Source organism: Durio zibethinus, chromosome 27 (assembly GCF_047325235.1).
Source record: "Durio zibethinus cultivar Kanyao isolate XHJ-2024 chromosome 27, ASM4732523v1, whole genome shotgun sequence".
NCBI classification, from domain to species: domain Eukaryota; kingdom Viridiplantae; phylum Streptophyta; class Magnoliopsida; order Malvales; family Malvaceae; genus Durio; species Durio zibethinus.
The window spans coordinates 7321872-7334555 of NC_143188.1; the positions used below are offsets into that span (position 1 = coordinate 7321872).

General features: G+C 30.2%; 1 long non-coding RNA gene across 1 annotated transcript; it reads left to right on the plus strand.

Moving 5' to 3' along the window:
* Positions 1–4270: 4270 nt before the first annotated feature.
* Positions 4271–5209, plus strand: LOC149510884 (uncharacterized). The gene is made up of 2 exons (XR_016334712.1): positions 4271–4589; positions 4686–5209. It is a non-coding gene; the product is annotated as an uncharacterized LOC149510884 (long non-coding RNA).
* The last annotated feature ends 7475 nt before the right edge of the window (positions 5210–12684 follow it).

Here is a 12684-nt window from a genome sequence, read left to right on the forward strand (position 1 = left end):
AAACTCAATTCTTTTCACAGCCCATAATCTTTGTTCAAACATACTAATCTTTAAATCTTCATGAGATTCCACTTTTACCTTTTCTTTCTCCTTCTCTTTCAAGTTATCTAGATCAGGAACTTGGATCGATTCTACTACTTTATCAGGAAAGACAAGATTCACATAGCTATGGTAATGCCTTGGGTTCAAAGCTGATGGCATTTCAGGATACACAGGATACATGAATTACTGTGATAGTATATCCTGTGTGGATTGGGCTTATTGTGGACCAAAACCTGAAAGGTATAGAAGATCGACCACTTCTTGTGATGGAAGGCCCTGTTGGCTTGTGTTCTCTTCTATTTTTTTCCCTTGTTTAACTTGTTGAGAGCATCGAGAATCTTACTCAAGTCATTTTTTAGCTTTTCCTGTGCCTTTTTTTTTTTTTCAACTCGATGAGAGTTTTTTTGCTCTATTTGTCTAGTTCTAGCTCTTGTATTATATCAGTGGGTGGGGTTTTTGCTAGATGGAGCTATCCTTAAACCTTTAATACCATATCTTAGAATTAGCAAGTTTATACAACTATATCATGGAAACCTAAAATGGTTATTTTGTTAAATGTAATGCAATGAATGAAAATGCATGTATGCCTTAAGACAATGTTCAACTAAAAGATTTCATTTATTTCAAAGAACTTTATTTACATAGAATTTATACCCTAGAATTATAACCATCAAATCATTTGATCCGTTCATATTGGTCTTTTGCTTCCTTAATGAAATTCAACAAGTGTTGTCCATGTTCCCGTACTAGGGCCACCACTTGCTTCAATGCTTCTGCCTCTTTGACCATTTCTTTTGCCTTACAAACTTTTTTATAAATTTAGGTTGTTAAGTGCTCAATATATTTCTGTCTTCCCAGGTTTTCCCTTTTATCGCACCATACTTGGTATGATAACTCTCTATGTTCTCTAACTAATACAGCAATATAGTCTTTTTGTTCATTCAACTTTTGTCTCAACCTGTTTAAGTAGCTGTTCAACATGTTATTTTTTGTCTGTACTTGGGTACTTTTTTCTTCTAATTTAGCATATTCTTGCTTTAATTGCTCATTTTCATCTATCAGTTCAGCGATTGTTATCTCTTTGGCTTTTACTTTCACACACAACCTCTTATGTTCATAATGTAGCTCTGCTAAGTCTTTGACAACCGTGTCACATTCCCTAGCAATCTTGCAAACTTTGACTTTATGCTTTTTAGCTCTATCTTTCCATTGATCCTTTTTCTTTTGAAGCTTCTGGATTTCTTGCTTTAACTTATCCTTTTCGATCTTGAATTCTTTTATCGCAAGCTTTAATTCTGATGGTATCTTTTCAAGCTTCCTCTTGTTAGTGATTAAAAGCTTTTATAAGTGAACACCAATTCCTGTCTTTATCTTGCTCTCTACCCATGAATGACCTTTTCACTGAACGATCCAGGACTCACTCTATGAGGATTTTTCTATGCTTTAATCACCTCATTCATCCTCTGAAATGTTTTTGGCTCACTGTTAGAAAAATTTGATTGATAAAGCTTATACGTCATGGGAATGAACTGTTCTACCCCAAACTGCCTTCTTACTAGAAGTGGCACATAACTTGTTGCTCCCTATAAACCCAAAAGTGAGACCACAATGTTATCTTCACATTGATATAGCATAAGTTCATGATTCATCCACGGGACCAACCATCTTACTTCGGTACTTATCAGTTTTTATAAGAAAACTATCCACTTTCTTTTAGATTTTTGTTTTGGCCACTCACTTTCATAGAATTCCTTGATCGGAGCTCAATTACGAACATAAAGCTTCAAGAAAGCACCTCTTTTTCATTCGAAGTGGTTTTTCATCCATAAGTACAATAACTGTATGTAGCCTGTAAAATACCCTCCATTCTTGCTACAGTAACTCAAAGATCTGACAGTCTCTGCTAATATTAACATTAAAGGGTTACAACCATCGATCATACTTTCAAAGAAGTCAATCATTGCTATTTCAATATAACCCAAAACCTTTGAAAATATCACCATTTCATATATGGCTAAAGCAAATACGTCTAACCCCCGTTCTTCATTGGCATGTTGTACTAGAAAATCATGGAAAAACTTCTAAGGTAGGCAAACCTGTTCTTATTTCTTCTTTGTATGAAAATCCATAATCTCTTTGTCTGTCCCCATAAGATGGGCCAAATCTTTATGAAATCTTTATTTGTGTTTTTTGACATATATTTTGTCAGGAGCTTAGAGATGCATGCCCAATAAAGTCGAATATTCTTCAATGGTTTGTGTCATATCAACTTCATTGAAGATGAAACACTTGTATGCAGGATCCCAAAATTGCACTGCAGCTCTAATTAGTTGATTCTTGACATTTACTGCAAGAAGGTGTGCTATATGCCCATGTCTCCGGCAAAACTCCTCTTATCTCGATGGACTCATTTTTTTCCATATATCAACCAAATCCTCTAGATTATTTTTTTTAGGATGATAGATGTCTCTTGAGACAAGATAAAAGCATAACTAATTAGTAAACAATCCCTTTCTTTAGTTGAATCCTTTTGACTTGACATTTTACTTCGTTGGGTGACTCAGAATTAGCTAATGCAGACAAAGAGCAAACTAGTTGTTCTATGGAGTCCATGAAAAACTCGTTGTTGAAGACCATCTTTCAAGCAAATGTTCTTTATACAACTTTATGATATGAGTATGGATCATGCAAACATGAATAAGAGAAGAGGTTAGTACATCAAATAAAGAGAAATAAATAAATAACTAAATAAATTAAAACGTCACATAATAAGAAGAATGAATCTTATGCTTTTGGTCAATTCTAAAGGGGAAGAGATGGCTCTATCTTTAGTAGTTAGGCACTTCTAAGGTCCACTATATATGGTTCAAGGTTAAAGTCTAAAGGTTCCTAAATTGTTCCTTACATCATTGTCCATCACAAACTAGTAAGGCATCCCAATCCTCACCCATTAGAGGCTACAAGTGGAAAAGGTTCAATTTAAGTGAGAGTATTTCGCTAGCCATTGTGGAGGCATTAAAACCTCACAAAAGCATAAGTACTTTACTCCCTTCTAGAGAGATAGAGCTCAGGTATAGAGCTCATGTTATGCACATGCATATGAATGATGGAGTTAATGAAGTAAATAAACAGAATGAATGAATAAAAATTCTATACAAAAAAGTTCAATTTTATTAGGCTTTTGGATAACAAAAATTTATTTGCTGGCCTGACTCTCAACTGTCCCCAGTAGAGTCACCAAACTGTCATAATGTCTAGATCTGGGGATCTATTGCTAAACATTAATTTAGGAGTCGCCACCAATCTTTTTTGTTTAGGTGTGATTGGCCACCTAACTAAATCTGTCCCTTTTAAAGAGGATTCTTAAGTTTGACTTAGGTATCTCAAAAAGGTAAATTCAATGTTTGCGAAACCAAAACTACGTCTGAAAGTACGGTTACGTGTGAGGAAGGTTATAGCACCCTCACAACACCCATTGAAAGATGGTACTAGCTTGATTTCGTGTTATCCATTAAGCCTAAAAAAATTTACCAAGTAATTAATTTTTGAAAATTATTCTTAATTGACTCCAATACTTTTGACAAAAAATTAAAAAAATTCTCGCAACTCAAGAGTATGAAAAAAAAACTATTGTTTCACTTGCAAAGGCTCCATCGTTGGATGATTTAACATTAAAAATTTTTCAAAAAGAGAAAGGAATGATGATTTGACTTTCGATATAGATCTCTTTTGTGTTTTATAAGAAAAAAACTCATGCTTTTATACAAGAAAAATTGATACTTTCAACTTTTTTTAAAAATGTTTTTTTTTAGAATTTTATTTTTAAAGAAAATTGGTACTTTCATCTTTTCTTCAAAATGTTTTTTTCTTTTGGAAATTTTATTTTCAAGAAAAATTGATACTTTCAACTTTTCCTCAAAAACATTTTTTAAAATTGGAAATATTTTTTAGAAATTTTATTTTCAAGAAAAATTGATACTTTCAATTTTTTCTCAAAAATATTTTTTTAAAATTTTATTTTTAAGGAAAATTGACACTTTCAACTTTTAGTCAAAAATATTTTTTGGAAATTTTTACTTTCAAAGAAAATTGACACTTTCAACTTTCCCTTCAAAATATTTTTTTTGTTTTATTTTATTTTATTTTGAAATAATAGCATAATTGAAAATATTTTTACTCAAATTATCTTTTAATTATTAACCAACATATCCATAATGAATATAAATAAATCAAATGAGTGCTAAGACTAAAAACAAAATGGATAAAAAATAGAATACTGAAATTTGGGCTAAGATCATAATCAAAGTGAGTCTAAGCCATTTGAGAAGGAATTCTGGGCTTGAATGGATCGTTAGTGGGCTGGTTCAATCGAAGCTCAAATCATATCTGCACTTTGAACTAGTCAACCTATCCCTCTTCTTCTCCTTTATCCCTTTTCTCTGCCAATCCTCTCTTTTTCTTTACAAGTGGGCAAAAACCCAGAAATTGGTTGTCACCGTTCCTCGTTGTCATCAGCTACTGCCAACAGTCGAAGACCATCGTCTACAGTATGCAAATCTTCCTTCAATAGTCTTCAATCCCTTTGTTCTTTTCTACAAAATGAATTATGAACCCAATAATTAAAGTAAAAGGTAATTGTTCAGATCCTTAAACCAGCGAGTTTTGCTGCTATGCACCAATCACTGCACTACCATGCTGTTGCAAGCCACCAATCACTGCTGCTATTCGTGGGTCACTCTAACGATCGAAAATTTTTTTGATTCATTATGCTTAAGGATCTGCTTGTTGTCAACTTGGGTTTGAGTGTGATTGTTTACTATTTGCTTTGTTGTCTTATGTGAGATGGTTCAATCTAAGGTGATCAGACAGTGTAAGAAGTCTCAATTGTAGGATTGGCGGTGATGGCAGCTTCGGCAGTGACGGTAAAGGTAGTGGCTACAGTGGTGGAAAGCAACGTTGGCAAAGGTGGATTGTTGTTGATGTAAAAGGCAAGGGCGGCCACTAATTGGTGATGAATTTTCCTTTGTTGTTTCTCATGTTTTTGGCTTAAACTGCCGTGTGTTTTTGTTTTCCTCTCTATGTTTCTTTTTTGATCACTTGCCTGTGTCCTCTTCCATTGATTCCTCTATTAATTTATAAGACTAAACTTAGGAAAATTTTAAAACAATTGTGATTCCGTTTGCATTATCAAAGAAAACTGAAATTTATCTTCCACAAAATGAATCCCACTCCAACCCTATCATTGCCACTCACTTCCTCCCATTAAATCTGATCTTCAAAAAAATTATTAACCAGATAATGATGAAATTAAACTAGAACTAAATAACATAAATAAATAAATATGATAAATACAAAATGAAATTTAAAGTAAATAAAATTCTAAAATTGAGCTTGTATCGAACTTCTCATCAACGAAAACTCCGGACAAAATGAGATGTCTACAAAAAATGAAGAAAATTGCACAAAAGAATATAAGCAAAAGTTGAAATTACAAACAAACAAAATCGAGAAATGTACTTTGAGCTCAAGGGTTAAAGATCTAAAATGAACAAATTAAAATGAACTTAAATTGGAATTTAAGAAAATGATTAAATAACTAAATGATGATTAAAATTATAATAGTAACTTGAAAAAAAAACACACAAACAAAAAGAAAAGCTAAATCGAACGTAAATGTGTAACCATAACTCACTGAGTTAGTAAAAGAAAAAAATAAATCTAGAGCCCTATACTAAAAATGAACTTTAGTTTAGCTATGGAATTATCAATCAACAAGTTTACTTCAAAATCATACCAAAAAAATCACAGTAAAAGGAAGCAAAACCAGTTTAATGAACTAGCATCTTAAGATCTATGCAAATCAAAGGAAAACAAAACAACTTTGGCAAAAATCATCTAAACAGCTATCAAAATCATGAAATAAATTGCAAGAAATTGAAAATAAGCAAGATACCAAGTAAATCTAAGATATCAAAGGTTGAAAAAAGAAAAAAATTCATCAAAAGGATAGAAGAATTATGCTCAAGCTTGGATCCCATGAACTAGATTGCACCTCTTATAATTTTTAACTTTAACCTGCAAGAATTAACTACATTGATTGGGAATGAATTTGATGCTGATTTTATACTATGTTAAAGCCTAATGAACTACGAACTACGAAAAAGAAATGAGCAAAAATAGTACAAAAGCACTAAGTTTCAAAAGAAACATTGAAACTAGGTCAATTACATATATTCAAAAACAAAATTAAGATCAGTAAAAGATCATGAGAATTTAAGCTAGAAATTAATAAAACTTGTAAAATTCATTGCCAAAAATGTAAAGAAAATTGAAAAATACTTTAGGAAAATGAAAATTACAACAAGAATCAATTAGAAAAAATAAAATTAAAAGTTGTTTGGCAAGTAAGAAAATGCAAGAAAATGAAATGCAAAAAAGTAAGGTCTAGAAAATTAAAGAAACAAAAACTATAAATCCTAATCCAAAGTCTCCCAAAATGGTCAACTTTCCTCCTATTTATAGGCAGGTGAATGGTACCTTAAACCTCAAAAAATTTCTCTAAAATATTTAAGAATGAGGGGTCTTCTAGATCCTTCATTCTTCTTACTGTCTTACTTACTGTAAAATTGTTTTGGCACCTCCATCTCTTCACTACTTACAATTCTTCTCATGCATTTTTATTTATCCAAAAAAGTCACATTATGGCCAATAAGAGCTCTCCAAAATGCCAAGTCAACAGCTCCTTAAAGCCTTCTTTGAATGCCCAAAGATAGTGCCAAAACATGATGTGATCCAATGAAGCTTCATTCCACACCACCAATTAGCACTTTAGTGCTTTTATCTTTTGGCATGTAATTTTTAAACTGTCCCTTCATTAGGCTATCAAAAATTCTAGTCATTAAATGAATAATTTTGACATTATCAATCTTGGCAAATTTTTAAAATTTAATCAACTAAAAATCAGTTTCATCTCAATAATGTACTTTACCTTTCGAGCATTAATAAAGATACTAAAAAGGTACTAATGCAAGTTTAAGCTAAGAAAAATCATTCTAAATGAAGATTATGAGGAATAAAGCTTGAAATAAAGTTTCATAAAATTCAATTAAGCTTAAAAGATCATAGGAAAAAGGATCAAGAAAAACGCCCTCAAAAGGTAAAGTAGCTTAATGGTACTAGTTATGGCTTGTGCTAAATTTTATCACCAAAAATCCTCTAAAATATATCCAGATTGTCCAAAATTCCTCATTTTCTTTATTTTTACCTACACATGAGAAAAATGTGCATTTATGAGTATTTTTGCCACAATTTACAAGGAACAAACCAAAATATAAAGAAAATTACACTGAAAATGAGTATAAAAATACTAAAATTTTAGTGCAATCAGTGCCCCATCCTCTAGGAGGCATTCAGGAATAGATTACTTCATATAAAATTTTCATATGAATTCTTCAAATTTTGGGATGGCTTTGAGTTTTAACATAGGTTAAGGTTTTTGGGGTTAACTTGTTTGAAGGTATTGATAATTTAGGGTTTTGGGTTGGATTTATGGCTTGGATCAAATTTAAGGTTAAAAGTTAGGTTCAAGGTTTGGTTTATGGTTTAGGGTTTATTTAGTTTTTAGGTTAAGGTTTAGGGTTTGAGGTTTAGTTTAGGGTTTAAGATAGGTTTCGGGTTTAGGTTAGGCTTAGGGTTAGATATAGGGTTAGGTTTTAGGTTTTAGGGTTAGGTTTTAGGTTTTAGGGTTTAGGTTTTAACTTTAGGGTTTAGTGGTTGATTTTGGGTTTTAGGGTTTGACTTTGGGGTTTGAGGGTTGATTATAGGTTTTTTGGGATTTGACTTTAGGCCTTTAGGGTTTGACTTTGAGCTTTAGGGTTTGGCATTGGGGTTTAGGATTTGGTTTTGGGGTTTAAGGTTTGACTTTGGGGTTTTAAGGTTTGACTTTGGGTTTAGGGTTTGACTTTAGGTTTTAAGGTTTGACTTTGGGGTTTTAGGATTTGACTTTGGGTTTAGTGTTTAACCTTGGGTTTAGACTTTGACTTTTGGTTTCGGGTTTGAATTCGAGGTTCCCATGATTTTAGGGTTTGAATTTAGGGTTTCCAACACCTAACAAACATTATAAGCATCCTAAACCCTAAATCCAAAAGCTAACACATATCAAGCACACATCATGTAATTAAATAACCATCATCTATTCAAAATAGAACTTTTATCAAACACTTAGAAAACTAACAAAAGACAAATAAAAAATATAACATTTGTATTCAAGAAAATTAAACAAAAATAGCATCAAGTCATGCAAACAAGATAATAACAAGACCAAATCATTTAAAGCACATCTAAATCATAAATCAAAGCATGTAAACCATTAGAAAAAGGATAAGGCTCTTGGAATGAAGAATTACATGGAGAAGAACTAAGAACTACATGGAATGAAAATGAAAAATGTATAAAAATGGTGAGAAAATGGTTTACCTTCCAAAGCTTTTCCAATTTTTTTATTTTTTCTTTTTCTTTTCTAGTTTTTTTTTTCCCACTTCTAGCTGCCTCCTCTCTTTTCTAACCCCAAATGATATTTTTAAAGACCAATATCACCTTTCCTAGCCCTTAGATCAATTTCATCTAAGGATTTTGCCACTGTTTTAATGAGAAAAAACCATTTTACCTTTATTAGTGTTTTTTATGTTTTTGCATGATTTTCCTAAAATCCTATGGTCCAATATTTATTTTCATGATTTTAATGGATTAAAAATAATATAATAATATTCAACTATGAGCTAAAATTTTTCGTGAAAATCTAACCTCAAAAAGGCTAAATTAGGAAAATACCCTTAAAGGGTATTTAGGTAATTTCACTTTTTTTAGGTATAATCAAGGTTTTCAACGCATCAAAATTCATGGAATAATTGTAAAGCATGATTTGAAGCTTTTCATGAAAAATCAACCTCGAAAAGGTCAAATTATGAAAAATACCCCAAAAGGATATTTTAATAATTTCAACATTTATGAGGTGCAATCAAAGTTTTCATTGCATCAAGATTCATGAATAATATTAAAACATCATTTGGAGTTTGTCATGTAAAACCAACTTCAAAAATGCCAAATTACAAAAATACCCTTAAAGGGCATTTACGTAATTTCACTCTTATGAGATGCAATCAAGATTTTCAAGTATCCAAATCATAATTTTATAATTCTCAAGTCTTAATAGTCCTATTCAATTGTGAATTCCAAGGGTTTACCCAAGTTTGACCAAGTTTGATCGAGTTTGACTTGGTTTGACCGTAATGCATCGTGGTCATTTTAACTCAAAATTTATTTTCAAAAGTTTTTAAATCTTAAAAAAAAAAATATTAGGCATGAAATGGGCTCACCTTTAAAGTATCATAGCTAGCTAGAACATGTTCAGATAAAATTAGATATCTATAGTGAGATTGTTAATCTTATCCGTCATTGCAGCAATCTGGTTATCTTTTTTTATAATGCTTGTTGGAAGAGATTCCACTACTTTTTTAAAGAGCCTAACTTGTTTTTTCAATGATCTAGTGCTAGTTTTCATGACAATCATTACTCTAAAATTTTATTATGAAAGAGATGATGGAATAGAGCTACTACTTAAGTAATTATTTTGTTCCTTGAATGATAGCTTATGGTTTGCACTTGATTCATAAGAAGAAGTAAGTTACCTAGAAGAAGATTCTTCTAAACCTTGATTTGGGAAAGAAGTATTATAAATTTGATTTTTTAGGTCAACACTGAAAGAGTTTGAGCATGAACTTTAGCAAAAACTTTTGCTTTTCTTCTAATGCTATAGGGTGACCAAGAACATCTATGCTTGATGATTAACTGGGGTAGATTGCAAGATTTGCTCCAGAAGGCCTAAGAGCTAGCTTGATAGCAAAGTTCTTTTTGGGAGCCTTTGCAATTTGAACACTTGAACTTTTGCTAAAAAGAGATGAAAGGTAGAGATTAGCTCACTAGGTAAGGCAAAATTTTATACACACAAATTTTGAGTAAAACATAAGACTAGAAAAATTAGAGATAAATAATAATTTATTTATTAGATGTGGAAATTACAATATCTAAAAATTCTTAAAATAAAGAAAAATCCTCTTATTCTTTTCTTTAAGAAAAATCCTCCTCAAGGGTTTTAATGACTTGATCTAGAGTAAACATAGTGGATCTCCTTGCTTTATGTGGAACAAGATTCTTAAAAAAAATTCGTTTCAAGGGTTTTGATGACTTGATTTCGAGCAAATGAAATTGATTTCCTTTCTTTAGGTAATTAGATTGAAAAGCAATTTCTTGACAATTCTTAGAACCCCAAATGCTGTGTTCTTCAAGTTCTTCAAAACTTGTTCAATTCTTTAGAGCTTTATTCTTGAAACTTTGTAAAGGCTTTTAAGTTTTCAAAACCTTTTTCTTCTCTTAAAAATTGTGAATCATCTTTATAACAAAAATTCACTTCAAGGGTCTTGATTATTTGATCTTGAATTGAATAAATATGTGCTTTAGTAGAAATTCACTTCAAGGGTTTTGATGACTCGAGCTTGAATTGAATAAATTTTTTTTAGCAAAAATTCACTTTAAAAGTATTTATGACTTGATATTGAATTGAATAATTTTGGACCTAAAATTTGAGGTTTCCATAAGATCTTCATTCTAAAATTTAGAGAATCATGGAAATTTTGGAATCTGGTCCCAATTTAAAAATTTTTGGAATTTGATTCCAATATAGGGATTTTTAAACTTTGGTATCAATTTAGGGATTCTTGAAATTTGGTCCTAATTTACAAATTCTTGAAACTTGATCCCAATTTAAGGATTTATAAATCTTTAGGCTTTGATCTTCAGATCTTCCTTCTTGAGTTTGTTTATTGGATTTCTAAAGATTACTCTCCAAATCATCCATCTTGGACTTGTAGGGATTCTTAAATTTTGATTCTTAAAATCTTTTTTTCCCCATTTTGTTTTCTTAAATTTGTTTGTTAGAATACTGGAGACTTTGTTCTTGAAATCTTCCACTTAGACTTGTGGGTGCTTCATATCTTCTCTTTCCCCTTTTGTCTTTAGCTTTCCCTTCATCCAAAAATTGTATTCTTGATCTTTATTCTTAAACTTGTGAGAATTTTGGAGATTTTGATTCTTCAAATATTCTCTTTCCCCATCAGTATGTAGATCTTTTTTTCCAAAAATTATGTGTTAAATGGCTTAGAAAAGTTTTTATTTATAGTGTCAGCTGCTAAGTATGAGGGTTTTAAAAGAATTTAACCTCTTTTATTTTATCTCTAAATAATTCTAGTTTGATTAGAGACAAAAACCTATGACTCATGAAAGAAATTTTAATTTATGACCCATAAATTTTTAAAATTTGATTAGCCAAAATTTGAATTTATCTTTAAATTATTTTAATTTAATTGGAAATAAATTGGATGACCCATAAATGAATTTTGATTGGTCATATTATGTGTCCTTGAATTTTGATTAGTCAATACAAGTGTATTTGTGTCTTTAATTGCCAAATAATATATTTAATTAATCATAAAATTATTAATTATATAATTGAATTAAATAATGTCATTAATTCTACTTGACTATAAACAATTTGTCACTTGAAAATTATTCAATTAATTAATTTAAAGAAAAATATTATTCTACAAAGAATTGATCTTCCATGAAGTTAAAAAAATTCCCTAATAAAAATTATTCAAATTTACCAAAGTATTATATATAAAAATAAAAAGTCAACCTAAAGGTATCAAATGGGCCATATCGAGTTAATATAGTTCATTTAAATATTAGCTCATGTGTTAATAGATTATGTTGATCCAACATTATTATATAATATACGTCTATAAAAGGTAAGAGCATGGCCTAACACAACACATGTTCTATAAACTTTATGGGTTATACAGTGTCTAGCATGATATTATTCTTTATATCGAATCAAGCCAAGCATGGCTTTTAATAGCTTTGTAAAATTTTTAATTATTACTTTAGTTTAAAGTGTATTTTATGTCTATAACTTCAGTTTAAAGTGTATTTTATGAATATAAGGAAGTTTATTGAATTTTGAATATAAAAGCAAATTTTTTTCAATTTTATAAATTTTAACCCTTTTGGAATGATTAAAATTTTTATCAATGATATCTTAACTATTTTTACTACTATTAGTTAAAGTGGCAACTTTTACACTTTAGTAGTTTATTTTTTGATGAATTTTTACTAATAGTGTAGTTTTTGAGAAAATTATTTTTTATAAAAAAAAAGGTGATATATTATATATTTTATATTCAAAATGAAAAGATTATAAATTTATCTAAAATAATTTAAATATTTTGTATATAGATTTATTTAATATAATTTTATTTTTGTAAATTGCCAACTAAATGCTAAAAGCAAATATAATTTCATCACAACATAAATAATAATAATAATAATAATGCTTAAGCTTGTCTGTCGTATTGTACTAATACACTTGTCACGTACTAACATTGATCCTTAATGAATAATGAGTAATGTATATCGAATCATGAACTTAAAATCTTTTAATTCAATACGACATATGTGTTTGGGCAATCTAATTACTTACCAACAGGATGCACCAAACATGATACATACCGCATTGAACCATGTATTGTC